A 12,534-nucleotide genomic window follows, 5' to 3' on the forward strand; every position below is an offset into this window, starting at 1 on the left:
TTGGGAAGGAGTTCAAGGAGGTTACTCCATTTGAAACTACTTTTTTTGAGAAATGCTATTTCATTCATTCGTTCATTCATTTAGTCATTCATTAATTTATTCATTCATATATCATATACTACACTGATGTTATATAGCATTTTAAACCAGAATATCATGCTTTCAAACATCTGATATATATCCAATATTATTAAATATACATTTCTAATTTTAACAACAACATTTTTTCTAGCATCAAGGAATGAAGTAAAGTTTGACAAGGACCATTTCCCATAAAAATGTATTAGTACATTATTATATCCATGTACTTTATTTCTCAATGAATTTCATTCACTGACTCCCTTTAGTTGTTTTCCTTTGGATTGTTCTCAGACTAAATGTTATACTTGGCTTGTTTGCATCATTTGGTTTTAATTGGCCTAATAAAATATCTCTATAATTTCCTTGATATACTCAGATATATACAGAACAAAGATAGACAAAGAAGTTAACTCTTTAAGTTAACTTCTTTTGGTCTCTGACAGTAAGGTAGACTTTAACCAAAGTTTTTGTCCTTACACTGGAAGTACACTTTTTTGGCAATACAAACATTCATTTTAAGTAACAAACATTTTTTTTCTTTGTATATTTCAGGTTTATTTTCTCAGTCATTTACTTTGTATTTTGATTTATTCTAGGGAATTAAAACTTTAAAAAAAAAGGTAGATATGTGTGAGCAGTCTACCTTGTGTGAAAAAGTCAAGCCATGATCTGTTCATATATATAAGCTCATTACTTCTTGTCATCCTCTCAGACTTGCTGAAAAAATTGTAATTCATAATCTAAACATTTCAAACACTCACATCCTCTCTTCAGATTCCAGCAATACCACTCATATCAAATTTATTCTAATTAATAAGGAATTAAAGTACCTCATGAATGTTTTCCAGATTACTAAAACTTTGCAATAAGCAAGTGAAAAACTTCATTATCTTGGACAAATTGCTACAACGTGCTCACAGCAGGTAGAGTTTGCATCTGCCTCTCATATTTAACTTTAAATTAAAGGCAATGGGTAGATTTTTAATTCCACTTAGGATCAAACTGGCTATGTTAACCTGATTATATCTGATCCTTAATTTGTATACATTTCTTCTATGTCCATATGTATATAGATATAGATGGATCATCTTGCTGTGATGTGACCTGAAAGCACAAAATTGCCAGTCAAGTACAGCAATATAAATTCAATATAAGCTATCAAACCAGAGAGGTTTTTTCCCTCTAATGTTCATCTCTTTATATCTCCTATTTCAATGGATAGCAAGCATGGGATAGACATTTAAAACACAAACTTTCATCTTCAATTCACATAGTGTCTCTTTGAAATTATGCCACATATGGAATATGTGCAAGCTACATCCTGATCTGAAGCTCCAGCAAACTATGAAAATCCTGCATTTCACTGAAGCAAATTGCCTGTTTTAATTGAAGATTTCTTTTTTTTTTTTTTAAATAAAGATGTGGGAATGGTGAATATTTTCTGCTGAAAAACGGTATGAAATCACCAGAACTTTAAAAGCTCATGCAATCCTCAGTGGTCCAGAGCACTGTGTGAAACCTTGAAGGAATATCTGATGGAAGTTAAAGCAGTGTCTGTCTAATCCATGAGACTTTTTGTGCTATGATCTTTTCCTAAACTCGATCCAAAAAAATGCGAGAAATTCTCACTCCCAACCACAGAGCCTTCTTAAATTAGGCTGCAGAGAATTTTGCTTCCAGCTCTCAAAGTGCTCCCGGTATGCACTGTGGCTGTACAACTCTTCTCTCCAGAGGAACAGGCAGGTAAGGGCGGAGACCACAGCTGAGGAGTGGGGACATTCAAGCACTGTAGGTGCCTCTGCCAAGGAATAATTCAGCTCCTGTTCCAACATAGACAAATGGGAACAAAATACAAACATAAAAGTAGAAGGAGGGGTTGGAAGCGGCACCTAGGTGGGAATCTTGGGGGGCAGTCAAGGAAAGTAGTACATGAAGCAGAAATGAAAGTACGGCCTTGATGGGGAAGACAAGGACCTTGAACACAACCAAAGGGATGGTAGGCAGTGAAAGAATTTTAATTGGGGAATTTCATGGCCGGAGTTTCAGGAGATAAAACTGACTCTCACAGCAGCATTCTGGAAGGATTTAAGGGGAACAAAGGAAATAGCCTGTCTTTTATCATAACTAGTGCAATGTTTAAATGGAATTTTATGTACATCTGTTATTCTTAGCTTAACTTGATTTTTTTTAAAGACTTGGTGAGGGTTAAAAAGAGACAAAGTTTCATCTGGGCTATGTGAAGGATATATGTGAAGGCAAAGATGATTGCCTTTATAAGATGATACTCAGAGTTAAAAATGTTCAAGATTTTAAAATGTTGTCCACCACACAAACGAGGGCCCAGATAAACAAAGCAAGCTCAGTATGGAAAGTAATAAACTCCTTCCAAATTGTATCAGGTTCACAGTAGATCATGATCTTGTTTTACAAATCTAGTCCTGCCAGAAATGCATGATAAAACCTGGACCCACTTTGCTAAAGTATTTCCATTACTGTCAGCTCAAATAAACTTTTGATTTTTTTCCCTGAAAGCCTATACCTGGTGAATTTTTCATATAAAAATAAATGTAGTATTTAATGGGCATTCTGCAATTCAATTATAAAGAAATAAGCAAGTAGTCACCAGTCTGTAAACAGAGCAGTCACATGGGGGGTTTTTATTTGAATTATAAGAAAAAGATGCTTCTACAGCCAACATAACCAGGATGAGTCCCTTTCCTTAGAGTCATCAGAAATTTTTGAATTGCAAAACTAAATCTGGCGAACATTAAATTCAGATCCATTTTTGGGTGACATTCTCACAATTGTGTCTGATCATAATGAAGTTTGGTAGCAATTTGCAGATCATTTTTTAAAGTATGTCAAGTATTTGAGGACTAACTTTTACTAAAGCCAGACATCAAGAATAAAATTTAAACTTGAGATTGGTGAAATAAGTAGATCATTTTATCATGATCTACTCAGTGGGTGCAGTTCTGGAGAGGAAAGAAAAGGCAAATATTAAATATATGCACATATACTGAGGCTTGTCTACTGAGGATCTATCCACACGGGAGTTTACATCTGGACCAATATAAGGCTTCAGCACATGCTATTTCAGTTTCAAGTCAAACAGATAATTGTAAACCACTACATCTAGGGAAATTTCCTTTCTGTTTTACTCCTATATTAAATATTCATCTGATGAACGTGGAACTCTGGAACTCTGAAAAGCACAAGTCAATTTAAAATACCTGTGGATTAAGCAAGCTCTATTTGCCTTTAAATTGGCACAGAAGGTTAGAAAAACATTCACACAGGTCTTAGACAGCCAAGTACAGTACATGTATAGTACAAATGTACTGCTGGGTCTTCAGCTGCTTGTGCATCTTTTCACACACTTTCACCCCAGTTTGTCTCCTCTTTGCCAGAGATGATTTCCAGGTACTCATAGGAGAGCAGCAGTGGGCAGAGAGATAGAAAGCAAATTCAGCTTGCCCTAACCACACAGTGTAGACACAGCTCAGATTGCAATGACACATCTTTCACAGTCATCACTGCACATGTTTTGCTGATCACTGTATCTGTGGGTCTCCCACCAGTTGCAGGAGTTTTCAACTACATCATCTCATTATAAAGTGCTCACTCCTCTAGACATGAGACGGATTTTGAGAACAAAAAGATTAAGAAAGTAGCTCAAAGACACTAATTCTCCTGAAGCTGCTATGTTTCAGAATGGGATGAACAGTTTGGATTCTCCTCATACCTCCTCAAATTGGCATTGCGTTGCCACTTTGCCAGAATTCAGAAGAATCTTCCTTGAAGAATAATTTCCTTTTTCCTCTTACAATGACAGTAATAATAATTTTAATATTAACAGAATAGGAGAGAAAGAGGCCTGATCTATGAAAAAGATGCTCTCATGTTAGTCCTTCCACAGGAAGCTGTTCACTGCCAATGTGACACCACAATCTCTGATATATCCCATCACTATGGTTTGACACTTTAATCAGGTAAATACAACAGAATTGCTAGAAGGAACTGAAGTGTTTTCAACTTATTTCTTATCAAATTAATAATAATAGTAATTCCTGAAGGATTATGCATATCACAGCCATTATCTGAGACAAAACACCCTCTTCTTCACGGAAAATTCTCAGTTTTGTATGCTACATACTCTCCCCACACATCATTAGACACCACTAACTGCTTTCCTTCCATATTTATTCTTCTTTCTTCTACATATAAACAAACCACACTTCATTTGCAACAGAATTATCTCTCTTCTAATTGAGGTTTCCAGGGAAGTAAGTGAAGTGAGATAATTTAATTACACTCCAAATAGCTGCTCTACCTCAAACTGTTCAAATCTCTTCAAATCAAACCTCACATAATGTATGGAGTGCACATAATTTTACAAAAAGTGAATAAATATATCACATGTAATACATAACTTATACTAAATCTTGACAAATGAAATTAATCCCCCAAAATTTATAGCTCAGGTCTTCATGTAGAGAGCCAAACACAATATTCATGTTCTCAGAAATAGGATCAATATCCTAAGCAAAACATTGTATCAGGTACTTTGAAGACTAGAGGAGGCGCAAAAGTAGCAGTTGCTCAGCTTCTTTTGGTTACTTCAGCAAAGGGGCCAATCTGACTGAACAGAAATTCTACTTTGCCAGAATTAGGCGATCAGACTTCTTTCAGGCAATCAGCAGGTATTTCTCTGTATCTGCATACTTACGTGCCCTCTATTAGCACACTGTCTGAGCATTGCACAAAATTTAATGAACTTGTCTAATGCAGATGTAGAACCTAAGATGCATTTCATCAGTGCAAGATTAGTGAGGTGATGCTAAGAATGGTCCTTGGTGGAACATCAGTGCTGAAGGGCTGGAACTATACAGAGGGCACAGAAGTTTAAAAATCTCCATCTGTCATGATTACTCAAGCTCCCTTGGATTTTTCTCACTGAACCATAGTGATTGTAAAGGGGAAGGAAGCCGGAGTTGAATTCCAAGAAAATTATGTTTGGAATTAATTTAGCATGCAGCTCACCATGAAACCAAAAGTTCAACGACCCTGGGACCACAGTCCTGTCTCTATTTTTGCAGTTGTAAAGAAGTTTGATGATGTTTATCTCATGCTACATGGGATATAAACAGACATAAAATTCTGCCTGCAAAGGGATCATGATTAGCCGCTGCAGGAAGGTAAAAAGATTGAGGAGATGGGCTGGAAAGACTGAAAAAATGTAACTTGAAAATAAAAGATTCTTCATGTGACAATTATAAATAAGAGTCCCAAATGGCTGAATGATTATGGAGCTTGGTGAACCCCAAGCTAGATTGCAGTGGCATGTTGCACTTAAATACCTGTAACCACATAATTTTAGTAGATGCAGGTAGGGAGATCAGTATTTATGCGGACTGACAAAGGTTACTTCTGACTTCATCCATCACTAAAAGGATGGAAATAGTATATAGGACTTTGTTTCCATTGCCTTTTGTAGAAGCTTGTGAGGGCTGATGATATCCCACAGGATGAGACACTGTATGGACATAGAGGAAAGACAGAAGACCTAAGGCCATTGTAACAACATATAACAGAGGACAGTTTCACAAGCTACCTCTCAGAAGCATAAAGATAAATTATTTCTTAAAGAGGGACCGAAGAAGCCTTCCAGCCAAATGAAAAATGAGACATGATGCTGAAAATGTGAAAGCTGAAAGGCCTTTCCTGATCCTTCTCCTTTTTCAAATAAAGTCTGTCAGATAATAAAGGTAAAAGATGGTAGATGCAGAAGGTAACAACCACCAGAAAACAGTAGTAGTTCACAACTGAGAAGGAACAAGAACAATAACCTGAACTAGGATGCACTGCTGAAACTGTCTCTGATGGCCATGCTAAAATTAAGGAAAATGGAAGCAAATGAAATAGACATAGAGAACTTCATTTTGACAATCCAGAACAGAAATAACCACAATAATTTGAAATTGGAGGTCATTGTTTGCAAAATGTTCCGGACCCTCTCAACAGTAACATTTAAGTAGAAAAAAAATAAAGATCTGAAGAATAAAAGTAATGTGGAATTATTTAGAACAGAGGTGAGACCCTTTAGGTTTCTATTTGCTCTTGACAGTTTTTAGAGTTTTAGAGTTTTCAACTGTTGCCTTTTACCTATTTTATCCAGTTAGGAGGGTCTCACAAATGGCAAAAGAAATTAGCTATTACACAAGAATGAAGCGACAATAAAGATACGTTTTGAGGTTTATTCCTTTTTCATAATTCCATTTTAAATGTACAAACAAAGTATTAAAACCCAAAGGTCTTGAATCACATAGACATAATTCCTGGGAAAAAATCCTTGCACTTACTACTGCAAATGTAAATGAAGTGTAGATCAGATGAGGGGATGTGCTAAATTAATTTTAGGTGCACATTACATGGGGTCTCTGAAGCTCAAGAATTTTATGTGAAAAACTTGACTGCAGCATCACAAGTTATTTTATGGTTGATTTGCCATGTAGTTTGGAGGCACTTCCCTCAGTAGTCCATCAGACAAAGACAGGTTATAAAATATACAAGAGGGATACCCCTGTGGTCGAACGCACAGCAAAGGAGGGGGAAAAGTGGAACTTTATAAACAGCAAAGAAATGACAGTAATATCTGTACTTTGCTTTGGAAATCTTTTCTGCAGGATGGTTGAAAATAAAAGCTAAAAAAATCCATAATGAGCATTTCTCAGAGTATTGTTTGGGAAAACAGACGGGAATTTACAAAAAAGCAGACATGGATATAGTGATTAAAATTACTAAGAATAAAAGTATTAAACGCCTGTGAGAAAAAAATATGTTAAGAAATGGCACAAGTACAAAGAGCGAGTTCTTTGCAGTCTGGTTAATTGCGAATTTTTTGACAATGGTACAGGAGAAACATGGTTTTTACCAGAGAACACTTTGAAAGAAATAGGATTATATTTTATTGCAACATGTATCAAGATATACCTCTACAATGAAGAATAGTGACCATGAAAAACCTCATTAAATTATTTTGCATTACTTTAAAAGACCTTAACAATATTATAAAAAGGAGGGGGAAAATAGAAAGAACTTGGAAAGTTTCTATCAGACATCAGGAGACACACTCCATAATTGCAAGACCCATATGAGAATGCAAGACCCATTCAGAGAAAATTGGTTTAATCAGGCTTCCTTCTCCTTGTACCTCTCTAAAAGTAAAGAATTTGGTGTAACTGTAGACAAATGTAACTCACTTATAAGAGGAAAAAAAAGAAAAAGAATACCACAAAATGGTATTCTCAGTCTAACCTCAGCTATTAATGTAGATTCAGGCCATGCTTCAAACTCGTACAGACTTTTATAACAGTTTCAGATCTCGCAAAGTCTGGAGCCAAAGCTTTCTCATTTCGTTTGTAAAGCAGAATTCTGCAGCATCTGGTGAAACTGTTGTTCTCCAGATGTCTACTTGCAGACTAGGGTGGGGTTCATCTGCCTGACTCCAGATATTCAGCAGTTAGATAATCTAAATTTTAAACTTAATAATAAAACCCTACCTTACCTCTTTAATCAGTTTTTATTATCAATTAGAAGGTAGACCCAGTGGGCTACTTATCTCTTGAAGTCGTTATGTAACACAGGCCATGAGAGTACCTTAGATGTAGATTACTACAATTTACTTGTATACATTTAGGGCAAAAGTGCCCCAGCAGTCATTGTAATAAATTAATTTTGACTATTTTCAGAATTAAAAAAGCTCTCAAAGCTGACAGCTTTTAGGCTTTTACTAACTTAACTATAAATTATTTCTTAAATAAGCCACAGGCTAAATTAATACAGGCTTGTTCTCCTGCTCTTTCTGTATTCAGAAAAAAAAAAATCCTGGCCTTGTTTTTGGCCTTTTTCTAGTCTTCTTTAATAAACAGTGATTCAATAAATAGATCTGCTGGTCCAATTTCCAGTAATTACATAATTTTTTTTTTTTTTGTGAATTTTAAAGAACTTTGATTTCTTCTCCCTCTCACCTACAAGGAAACAATCTATAATTATTTTCTTATCATTTCAAGCTGCCTAATACATATTTTGCTGGGAATGGTCTGTAAACTACCATTCCCAGAATGCTTTCCTAGTTCTCTGCTATGTGTTTGTCCAAGTGAACTCTCAACTTTTGATTGTGTAAACTGGATAACTCCATTTTTGGCCATCCAATTTGTCTGAAGAAATGCAGAGCCTTAAAAATTGAATATTTACATCTATATATGTTTTGAAAACTTGCTCCAAGGCAGACAATTACATTAACCCAGAGCAAATTCTTCCTTTCCTGAAAAGTAAAAAAAAAAAAGTTACCAAACCTTCAGGTGAAAGGGACACTTCAGCTAAAGGTCAGGAAATCTAGCTGTAATTTTTCTCTAACTGCTGCTTTAAATTCAGCTTTAAATTCTAATTAAAGATGGAGGTAAATTATGAAATTCTAATGAGGAAGCTGTAGGGTACATTTTTAAGTGTTACGTCATGTCCTCTGTTATTTCTAAAAGCAGAAATTTTTGAATACCTAACAAAATTTGAAGGCTTGGTTTTCTCACAGAGAGGAACATGGAAGTTCACAGAGAGGAACATGGAAGTTCTATGAATAACACCTAACTACTGGTATGAGGGATAAGATAAATCAGCATAATCCCTTATTTAATTATATTTTCTCTGCAGTTTAATTTTTAAATCAGTTTTCAGAGATTCCAGAAAATGACTTTTTTTTTTTAAGTCTTAGCTTGTTATTTTTCCTGAAGGCCAAGAAATCTGATCTCAAAGTCCTGTTGAGATTTTTCTGGTTTCATGCAGTCCATGCTGGTTAGTAATCAAAAAAACAAACAAAAAAAACCCAAAAAAACCACTAAAAAAAACCCACAAAACATAACAAAACAAAACCAAACCAAAAACAAAAACAAAATCCCTTGCTCTACGTTAAGAAAACAAACTACAAAATTTAGCTAGCATTTCAGCATTTGCATACATGCTGCCCAAGCCTGATTAATGCTGACCACTTACTCCAAGGCTCATGAAGATTGTTTAATATTCTTTCAATAGGCTTTTGATTTGTGACTATTGTCCAGGCAACTGTAGACTTTGTAGAAGTGAAGTCTACATTCTCCAATTCATTAAGCCCTGAAATTTGTTATATAACATTACAGCAGAGAAGTTACATCACTAAGCATTTCTATGCAGAAACCTTTGTTCTTCCTTTGCCACCCACTTTGTCATACAGCTAAATGATTGTTTTCCAAAGCATTCAAGGACAGGTACCATGCATTCACATTCCCAACTACTATGGCAGGTTTTAAATGATGCTTAAACAGATTGTATCTCCTTACACTCATCCATCATACCACGAGAGACACATTGTCATACTCATTTTCAATATCCTTAGTGCATTAACTTCCTTCTTGAAAACTGAAGAATGAGTTTACTTGACCACAACATTGTCTGAGTGCAAATACAACTCCTGATTGCATTCTGTCTCAGAAGCAAGATGGGGTTTCTTATGCCATAAAATCCTCTATTTTGAATTACTTCAGTCTTGAAGTATTTAATATTGTTCCAATCATACTAACAGATGGGCATTATTTTCTGACTGGGAGATCATATTTTTGACTTTCCTCAGGTGAACCTGGGTAAAGAATGCCTTCTTGATATTCTATTTTGATGCACTGAAATCAGCACAAAATTGTCCTAATACAAAGTTCAGTTTATGCTGTCAAGGTTAGGCATTTTTCCTTGTTATCTGACCAGTATAGGATTAGGTCTCTTTTTGGCCTTGTTTCACCTCTTTCTTTGTGATTTATTTGGAACCCTCATGAAGAATTTGGCACCCCTTCAAGGAGGCAAAAAAACCCTGTAGGATGTTGACAGACTCTCTGTTCTCTTAGGTTATGAGTTGCTTTCATCCCTGTCTGATTTTTTTTTTTTTTTTTGGACAACAAAAATTATTTTCTTGAACACAAAACATTCTGTTGCTGATATCCACTGCAGGTATTTCAAAGTACTCAATACTGGCTTCTTCACAATGATTTTCAAGGCCCTGTTACCAGATTGCATGACCTGCTTGTGCCTGGAGCTGAACAACTAGACTTTTTCCTTTAAAGTATCATAGATAGTAGTTGTTCCTCTGCCTAAACTTTTGATTGTTCTGTGCTTATTATTATTCCATTGACCAATCACAACAGCTTGTCCTCTTTAGAAGGCATAATTTTGTAACTTCAAGTTATTCATATGCCTAAATATTAAGAAATAAGAGTGAATGGTTTTAAAAATATTTCTTGCCAAAGAGTCAATACAGAAAACAACGTTCTGGTCAACCTCATTTTCAGCCTAGGGAAAATCATGGAGTATATTTGTGAACACATGAAAGTAACTGGGAACACTCAGCAAGGATTTACAAGAGGTCTGTCTGACAAAATGCATGAATTTTCAAATTATTGGAAAGTGGATTTCATTCATGTTGAGCTTAGCAGAGTTTTCAACACTATTTTCCCACATCAAAATTGAGTCTTTATAGTCTAAATGGGTATTCAACTAGGTGGGTAAAAAATTGATTTGATTAGAATTGATTAGAAGCTGGGCTATTCATGGAGGGCAGTAACAAATGGAGTAATATAAGAGTCCACCTCTAGATCTTTTGTACTTACCATCTTCACTAGCCACGACGGAAGAGACAATGTGGTGGACCCTTCAATCTCAATACCAAACCATGGAGAACAAGCTGATATATTTGACAACAGAAGGAACACTTGGAAGGACATAGACAAACTATGGGAGGACTGAGTTTATAATAGCCTCCTAAGGTTAAATAAAGCAAATGCAAAGTCACATATTTGGCAAGTAATAACTCTTGCAGCAAGTCTTCCTAGTTGAGCCTTGGGAAGATGGCTTTGGAGCAGATCTAAGAGGTCCCCTTCCATACACATGGGCAGGATTTTCCAAACATAAAGACAGGCTCTTCACAGTGCTGTGTGATGAGAGCCAAGAGACAAGATAAAAGAAAAAGTAATTTGACTGAGTGTAAAAGGAAACCTTTTCACCCCAAGGAGGGCCCAGCCATGGAGCAGGTTGCTTAAAGGTTGAGCAGTCTCCATCTTTGGACATTTTTAAGACTTAAATGCAGAGTCACATGATCAGATTTCAAAGATGACTTTTCTTTGAACAGTAGGCTTGAATAGAGAACTCCTGAGGTCCCTTCCAACCCAAATTATCCTATGATCTTATAAATATTCCACCTTCTGTGAAGCTGCCAAGTTTTTCAGTTCTCTTGAATGTTTAAGGTATTTCTGTTTTCATTGGTATTATTTTACTGGTATTATTTTACTGGTATTATTCTGTTCTTAATACGTCTCTTCAGGGGTATTTGCAGCTTGGTCCTGAATAAATGATGCCAGCTTTCTGACATTTTCTCATACAAAATAATCAACTGTAATCATGCTGTCACAAAAAAAGATCAAATTATAGGCCTTGAATGGACTGTGTGCCTACAGAACTGAAAAAGTGTTTCAGATGACCAACAAAATAAACAAACAATCATACAAAATATCTTGAGTCATGTGTCTAAACTTGTATGTCTATTTAGTTGTTGTAGGCTTTCCCAGTGGGCATCTTACTATGCTCCAGATAGTCACAGCTCTTCAAAAATTCTGTCTGCTGGTTCTACACCTTAGATACCTTGAACTACTCACCCCTGTTTACCCAAATAAATCAAACTGTAGTTTCTATGGATGATAACTGGAGATTAGACATCTTTTTATACATTTGAACACCTGCATCTATTCATTTAATTGAAGTGCCTCTAAGCAAGTTTAATTACAGAATTTTCAGAGGATCAAGGTCTCATTATGGCAGTACTCATAGAGTGGAGTTAAATCCCAAATACCTAAAAGCTTTTTGTATACTAAATATTATTTAATATGGATTTTTATAACATATTTTTTTTAATGTTTAAATGAGTAATGAGGAAAGAATGAGACTTGCTGTGCATCTTCAGATCCTTATGCTATATTTTTTCAGAACTATAGGAATTTTTTCCTAAGGTTATGTTTGCACACAGTATGGGGTACATGCAGAGAGCCTGCACCTGTCATCTAAATTGCTTTCAAAGCCCAAGTGAACACTAGGCTATGTGGAAGTAGTAGTTCAATGCAGTGAGAGCTTTGAGTAATGCATTGACACTATAAATCACCTTGAATCTGCAGCCAGCATAGCTCCCTTTTCATGATGTAAGTAGCAGAACAGAGATGGGGAAAACAGATGTTTTCTGAGATGCTACTGGTGCTCATGTCAACAACAACAGAAACCACAGGGCTTAAAAAAATATACAGTGAAAAATTTTAAATTAATTTTTATGTGCAAAAGCTAGATATGGAAATGAAAAAAAGAAGCCTCTCTGGATGAAAAACAACAGAGTTT

This window comes from Zonotrichia albicollis, chromosome 2 (genome assembly GCF_047830755.1).
Source record: "Zonotrichia albicollis isolate bZonAlb1 chromosome 2, bZonAlb1.hap1, whole genome shotgun sequence".
Taxonomy (NCBI): Eukaryota; Metazoa; Chordata; class Aves; order Passeriformes; family Passerellidae; genus Zonotrichia; species Zonotrichia albicollis.